Raw genomic sequence first — 7,830 nt, forward strand, 5'->3', positions numbered from 1 at the left:
AGCTTCACAGCCAGCTTTTTGGTGGTGAATTGAAGAGTCTCTGGTTTTCCTGCGTGGGCTGACATTGAACCTTGATCCTCAGATCTCAGCCTCCTGAGTAGCTTGGATTATAGACATCACCCACCATTGCCCAGCAAAAGTAAAGTTACCGGGGCTGGGAATATGGCCTAGTGGCAAGAGTGCTTGACTCGCATACATGAAGCCCTGGGTTCGATTCCTCAGCACCACATACACAGAAAAATTAGTTGATGAGTTAGACAAATTAAAGTTGTATTAGGGATGAGAATGTGGCTTAGCAGTAGAGTGCTTACCTAGGATGCACAAAGCCCTGGTTTCGATTCCTCAGCAACACATAAACAGAAAATGTTGGCACTGTGGCTCAAGAGGTAGAGTGCTAGCCTGAGCAAAAAAGAAGCCAGGGACAGTGCTCAGGCCCTGAGTTCAAGTCCCAGAACTGGCAAAAAAATATCAAGCAAGTTGCTGGGCACAGTAGCACATGTCTGTAGTCACAGCACTTGGGACTTGCAAAGGCAAGAGGGCTGATGAATACAGTGAGGCCTTGCCTCAAAACACAACAACAAGGAAACCACTATGCTATCTTAAGTAGGAAGGGCAAGTATTTGCACATTAGTTCTGTCCTCAGGAGGTTAAAAGATGTCAGTTTACATGAGTAGTTCCCATTTGCCCAGATTCATCTTCTTCATGAAGCTGTGTCCAGCTACTAAAGTGATTGTGTCCACGAGGACCAAAGATGAAATCATCACTTCTTAGAGACCCAGTCCAGTGGCCTAGAGATGACAGCATCTTCCCCACGACACTTGTTCTCTGGAACCTGTCATGGCGGGGTGCTGGAGCAGAGACTCGGTACCACCCCCTTCATGCTCACAAAGCAGAACAGCAGGTGTGTGGGCCTGCAGGTGCCTATGGTGGGTGCTAAGCCTGCACGTCAGCCCTGGCCACGGAACTCCCTAAGCACTGGATGGCTCGGCCCTCACATTCCACAGCGCTGCCCACTTGGATTAGAGAAAGAAGGAAAGAAGCAAGGGGAGGAGGAGGATGTGGCGTAGGAGGAAAGTTTGGTGAAGCAGAGAACAGAAACCGTGTGGAATGAGAGGTCACTGGAAAGCTGATTTCGTTTTGTGGGTAGTAGAGCTTGGTCTCAGGGTCTAGGTGGGTGCTCTCCCTTGACTTTTCTTTTTCTCAAGGCTAGTACTCTCCCACCTGACCCACAGCTCCACATCTAGCTTTTTGCTTGTTGATTAGAGATGAGACTCTGACCGATTTATCTGCCCAGGCTGCTCTGAACTGTGATCTCTGCCTTCTGAGTAGCTAGGATTACAGGCGTGAGCCACCAGCACTCAGCTCTGAAGTGAATAGTTTTGATAACAAGAGGAACTGACAAAAACATTTTTTGCAGAGTGTAAGAGAGTTAAAGAAGCCCCCAGGGTGGGGGAGGGGTAGCTCAGTGGCAGAGCGCTTTCCTCATAGGTAAGAAGGCCTGTGTTTGAGTCCTATTACTACATTTTTAAAGTACTTGACTCTCACCCATTATTAGTATGCCCTAATTGTCCTCAAATTTACTTCTTCTGGGGCTGGGAATGTGGCTTAGTGGTAGAGTGCTTGCCTAGCATGCATGAAGCCCTGGGTTCGATTCCTCAGCATCACATACACAGAAAAAGCCAGAAGTGGCTCTGTGGCTCAAGTGGTAGAGTGCTAGCCTTGAGCAAAAAGAAGCCAGGGACAGTGCTCAGGCCCTGAGTCCAAACCCCAGGATTGGCAAAAAAAAAAAAAAAAAAAAAAAAAATCACTTCTTTTCCATTTGTAAATATGGACCCTTGACAATTTCTTTTAAGCTAAAAAGTCCCAAGGAGTTCAAGCCCTTGAGTGAGGAGTCCTTTCATGTTCCCATCATTTGGACTCTCTAAACTCTTGGAGTCCAACCATCTGTGGGCTTATTTTTGGCAATCCTGTGGTTAGTGTTTGCCAGACAGGGATTGTACCCTTGACTCACACCCTCGGCACTTCCTGACTCCATTATTTGCTTTAAGTAGAGTCTCATTTGTTTGCTAGACCTGAACCCCCATGACCCTCCCATTTACATTTCCTGAGTGGCCCAGTTCATTTGCTAGTCCAGGAGATCTTCAGATCTCAGCCTCCTGAGTAGCTAAGATTATAAACTCGCAGCTTCCATAAGGGTAAATTTTATGTGTGAGAAACTTTTAAAATATATACATATAATATGTAAGATATATAACTAAATATATGCATTACCTAATACATATACATCTTCTGTCTTGTAAGTACCGCGTGCTAACCGATTGCACAACTGGAGCTCCCATATACATCTTCTGTACAATGTGTTTCTTGCCTTAAGATTATGGTAAAGCCATGTACCCATGGCTCATGCCTCTAATCCTGGCTATCAGGAGGTTGAGATGTGAGCATCGTGGCTTGAAGCCAGCCAGGGCAGAAAAGTCCCTGTGAGACGCTAAGCTCCAATGGACCACTCAAAAACCAGAAGTGGTGCTGTGGTTCAAGTGGTACAGTGCTAGCCTTGAGCACAAACAGGCTCAGGGACAGTTCCCAGGCCCTGAGTTCAAGCCCCACAAACAAACAAAAAAACCAAAGAGATTATAGTAAAAACATATTTTCAAACCACTGCTCTTCTAACTATAACGTAGAAGATGCGAGATCAGTGGATCTGCCCCACATCAGTTCACAGGGAGGTGAAGTCTTCATCTGGATGCTCAAACCTACATGCAATGAATTTGCATGCTTGTTCTGCTTATTTGGCTGCTTGTTCTTTAAGGCTCAAGTCATTTAAATTCCCCGTGGAGCTATAGCAATGCTAAGTGCTTACATATCCAGCAACAGACCTAAAAAAATACATGAAAACAATCTGACACAGCAGAAAGAAGTAGACAAGCTCAGGACACTTCAAAGCCTCTCTCAGTAATCCGTGTCACAAACTGACCATCAATAAAGGTACCTGTGGCTGGAATAACATCATCAATCAACTCTCGAGGTGGATGGTCTGCTAGATTCACGTAACTCTTAAGTGTCCCACAGACAACACATTCTGGCTTATATAACTAGTCACAAGGAATTCCAAACAATTTAGCACACATACTGTGTATTTTTGAATGCAACAAAATTTAGTTAGAAAGTTGTAACAGAAAGCTACTTTTTAAATCCCCAGATATTTGGAAACTAAATAATATACTTCTAAGTAACCCATGGGTCAACAGAAGAGAACATGAGGAAATGACAAAGTATTTTAAATAGGGAGAAAATTTTGTTCTAATAGTATTAGGAAAGAAGAAAGTTCTTAAACAATTGATTTAAACCTTAAGAAACTAGAAAAGGAAGAGTGGGTTAAACTTAAAAGTAAGACGCAAACAGGAAATAATAAGGAACAGAATAGAAATTAATAAGAGTAATAGAGAAAAATCAATACAGCCAAAAGTTGGTACTTTGTGGAGCCTGTATTGTTGATAAAAGCATAGACAACTTGATCAAGACAACACAAATACCAGTAACAAGAATCAAAGAAGGTATATTATGATATATCCTATGGACATTGAAAGGGAAATAAAAATATGAAACTTGGGGAAATTTTATGCCCATACATTTGAAAGCTTAAAATGAAACAACAATAAAACAAAACCTTGAAAATGCAATTTACTAAAGTTTATTTTTTTTTTAAAGGATGGCTGGGCTCAGTTGTTCACACCTGGAATCCCAGCTACTTCAGATGTGAAGATTGGGAGAATCACAGTTTGAGACCAGCACAGGCAAAAAGTTTCCATCTCAATCTACCAGCTATGCATGATGGCACACGCCTGTGACCCCAGCTTTGCAGGAGACATAAGTAAGAGGACTGAGGTTCCAGCTGACCTGGGTAAAAGTATCCTATCTGAAAAATAACCTTACAACAAAAAATGCTTAAGTGGTGCAAGGTTTTTTAAGTTCAAGCACAGTACTACCAACAGAGGCGAAGGAGGAGGAGGAAGAGAAATAATAGATAACCAGAATGGTCCTGTGTCCATGAAATTAAAACCATTTTAAACAATCCCACAATGGACACTCCACTGTAAATTCTAATATTTGAGGAAAATAAAATCAATTCTGTCTATATGCTTCTAGAAAAGTATAAAACCTGTTTGCAAACTCATTCTCTCAGAGTCTCATCTTAGCACTTAGCCATCAAACATACTACAGTAAAAGAAAACTTTATATTAACATTCTCAATAAACATCAATAAAGATCTTAAAAAGCACTGATAAAAATCCACTATATAATCATAGCTACTCAGGAAGCTGAGATCTGATATCATGGTTCAAAGCTAGCTCAGGCAGAAAAATCCCTGTGAGACACTTATCTCCACCAAAAAACTGGAAGTGGCATTGTGGCTCAAGTGGTAGAGCATTAGCCTTGAGCAAAAATTGCTCAGGGACAGCCCAGGCCCTGAGTTTAAGACCCATGACTAGCCAAGTGCCAGTGGCTCACATCTGTAATTCTAGCTACACAGGAGGCTGAGATATGAGGATTACAATATGAAGCCAGCCCAGGCAGAAAAGTCCTTAAGATTCTTATCCTTCAGTTAACCACTGAAAAGCTGAAATGCATCTGTGTCTCCAGTGTTAGAGATAGCCTGGAGTAAAAAAGCTCAGGGTCAGTGACCAAGCCCTGGGTTTTAGCCCCAGGATTGACACAAAAGCAACAAAACATGTCTGGGTGTCTCCTCACCATGCCTACCAGACACTGAGCTGGTGGATTTAGTCAGCTCAAGTGAACAGTGTCATTTGTCCTTTTATTCCTTCCCCTCGCCCATGCATGTAGTCATCTGTGGGATGATGTCAATCAGTGTAACAGAGACATCATTTGCATACAGTAAACTTTACACAGTCTCGGTGTGTAAGTAGGTGAGTCTCAATAAAAGTCTAATCCTGGAATTATCCCCGCCACCATTGTGCAGACATATGGCTGGTACATTTTGTAACAGTCAAAGTCATTAGGGAAATGCACATTTAAAATCACCATAAAATGCTACTCCACATTCACTAGGATGGCTAATCATTACAGATGGACCATATCAAGTGTGGACAAAAAAATGGGGAGGAAGTTAAACTTTTGTACTCTCCCAGTAAGTATGTAAAATGGTGCAACTACTTTGTAAAGATTTTCAAAATGTTTGTCATAGATTTACCAAGTGATGCAGACCCCATGCCATGCTGTCATTCAAGAGAAAGGAAAGCGGATGTCCATACAAAAACTTGTGTGGGGGTGTAAACCATTTATTTGTAATAGCCCCAAACAGAAAATAACTTGTGCTTACTTATCCTGTGAATCAACAAATTCTGGCTTGTTCATAAATGGAATAGGATGTGCCAGAAAGATGCTATGAAATGTTGTTACACATAGCCTGGCTTCCATCTCCAGTGATTATGCAGAATAAAAGTGATCAAATAAAAGGAACCCACACTGTATAATTTGTATTATTCCATTTATATAGAATTCTAGAAAGTTACATTAATTTACAGCTACATAAAGTTAATCAGTGGTTATTTAGAGACAGAGATGAGGGAACTGGGAAAAAATGGAGGAGAGAGACAAGGAAGGTCGAGACCACATTGGGAGCTGTTGGATTTGTTTGTTATCTTGATTGAGTTGATGGTTTATCCAGGTGTAAATATGCAAATTTGAGAAATTATATACTGGTCTTCAGTGATACATACACAAAGTAAAGATAAATGAATAAAACTTGAAATTTATGTTATGCTATCATAGATTAAGTGAATATAAAGTTCTATGTATGAATTTGAAAAGTATTTTGTAAAATAAAATCCTGGAAGATGGGGTAGACAGAATGCTTTTTTTTTTTTCCTCTAGAAGATGAGATTATGGGTGGAATTTCAACTTTTGAAATTCTTGTATTGCATGATTTTCTTTCGTTAGTTTGTTGTGGGGCTTGAACTCAGGGTCTGGGCGCTATGCCTGAACTCCTGTGCTCAAGGCTAGAGCTCTACCACTTTGAGCCACAGAGCCACTTCCAGTATTTTGAGTGGTTAATTGGGGATAAGAGTCTCATGGGGACTTTTCTACCTGGGCTGGCTTCAAACTGCGATCCTCAGATTTCAGCCTCCTGAGTAAGTAGGATTGCAGGTGTGAGTCACCAGGACTCCACATATTGCATGACTCTTATTTAAGGCAATTGTTTATTTTTATTTTTTAGAAGTGAAAAATTAATAATCTCATCTAATATTTGACAAAACATTTGTCAAAATGAAACATCTTTTTATGCAAAATACCCAATTAACTAGAAACAGAGCACCCAAACATTACAAAAGCTACATTTGAACAACCTAGCTAACGTCCTAGTCAATGATGAAAATCAAACATTGTCCCCCTTAAGGTAAGGAAGAAGACAGGATCACCAATATAACCATTTCTATTATTTTTTCTTTTTCAGCTGTATCCAGAAAGGATACAAAAAGGAGCTTTTCCATCTCATCTCTGGGTTTTATGGAATCTAATGTTATTTAAGTGTGAAAAATTCATTAAATGGTTTACATTAATATATTGTACTTTCCATTACTTAGTGCAAATGTAAAACATATCTAAAAATACAGTCTAAAATATTCACTAAAATTATCAATAAAATTCATTCATACCTAGGGTTTAAAATGTTCTACTTTTTCATTGAAAGCTTCTAGAAAGTGTTTTTCTATTGTAAGATCACGAACAGTTTTCTTGAATGGTGATTTTTTTTTTTTGGCCAGTCCTGGGCCTTGGACTCAGGGCCTGAGCACTGTCCCTGGCTTCTTCCCGCTCAAGGCTAGCACTCTGCCACTTGAGCCACAGTGCCGCTTCTGGCCGTTTTCTGTATATGTGGTGCTGGGGAATCGAACCTAGGGCCTCATGTATCCGAGGCAGGCACTCTTGCCACTAGGCTATATCCCCAGCCCCTGAATGGTGATTTTTTAAAAAAAAACTTTATAGGCAATGGTTCCTAACCAATAGTTTTGAGCATAAAATGTACAAGATGTTGGACGCCGAGTAAAATACATCTTTCATCACTTCATGAGATGACTTCCCACTAAACAAACACCTGGGCTAAGAAAATTAATGGATAAACCAATATTGCAAGCCTGGGCTACATTCATATATATTGGATTAGTTTACATTCACATCATTACTTCTTGTTGAAAAGTATTCCATTTAAATAGGTTAAAAATTTGCTTTTCCCAATATATGGTCACATTTAAACACAGACTGAAAACATTCTGGATAAAAGTTTCGGAGCCCTGGAATTGTTTTTAAAAGATACGGTAAAATAATGGACTTAGATATAGAAAAACCTTAAAGCACTTTTTGAGAAACCTTAGGTGTCTCAAAGTGAATCATCTTCAATACTTCACAATCCACATCAAGAAATGGTGGCAAGTTCGAGGCCCAATTAAAGATACGAAGTTATATTTAAAGCATAAATTGCATCATTTCTCAGCACCAAATTGTATCACGGCTGCCTATGACAATTTAACCCCCCCCCCAACACATTATAAATCACAAGCCCTCCCCACACTCTGAAGTAAAACACCTACCAAGTACACAATCAAATTAAAACCATGGGACAGATTTATTAGCTTGTAGATGTTCCTAATTATTTGAAAAACTTGTCTTAGGTTCAATCACAACCACTTTTGAGAGCACATTTCAGTCCTATGGAAGGAAAGCAAGTTACCAAGCAAGTGAAAAATCAGGCCACGTTCATCAGGTCAACATCCCAAGGCTAAGCAAACTTGGGTCAGGTCTGATGCCTTCCCAGCG

At 40.3% G+C, this 7,830-nt stretch overlaps 1 non-coding gene across 1 annotated transcript; it reads right to left on the minus strand.

Moving 5' to 3' along the window:
* Nucleotides 1–6,470: 6,470 nt before the first annotated feature.
* Nucleotides 6,471–6,581, minus strand: LOC125366606. Its single transcript, XR_007213901.1, has one exon. It is a non-coding gene; the product is annotated as a small nucleolar RNA SNORA26 (small nucleolar RNA).
* Nucleotides 6,582–7,830: the final 1,249 nt, after the last annotated feature.

This window comes from Perognathus longimembris, chromosome 17 (genome assembly GCF_023159225.1).
Source record: "Perognathus longimembris pacificus isolate PPM17 chromosome 17, ASM2315922v1, whole genome shotgun sequence".
NCBI classification, from domain to species: Eukaryota; Metazoa; Chordata; class Mammalia; order Rodentia; family Heteromyidae; genus Perognathus; species Perognathus longimembris.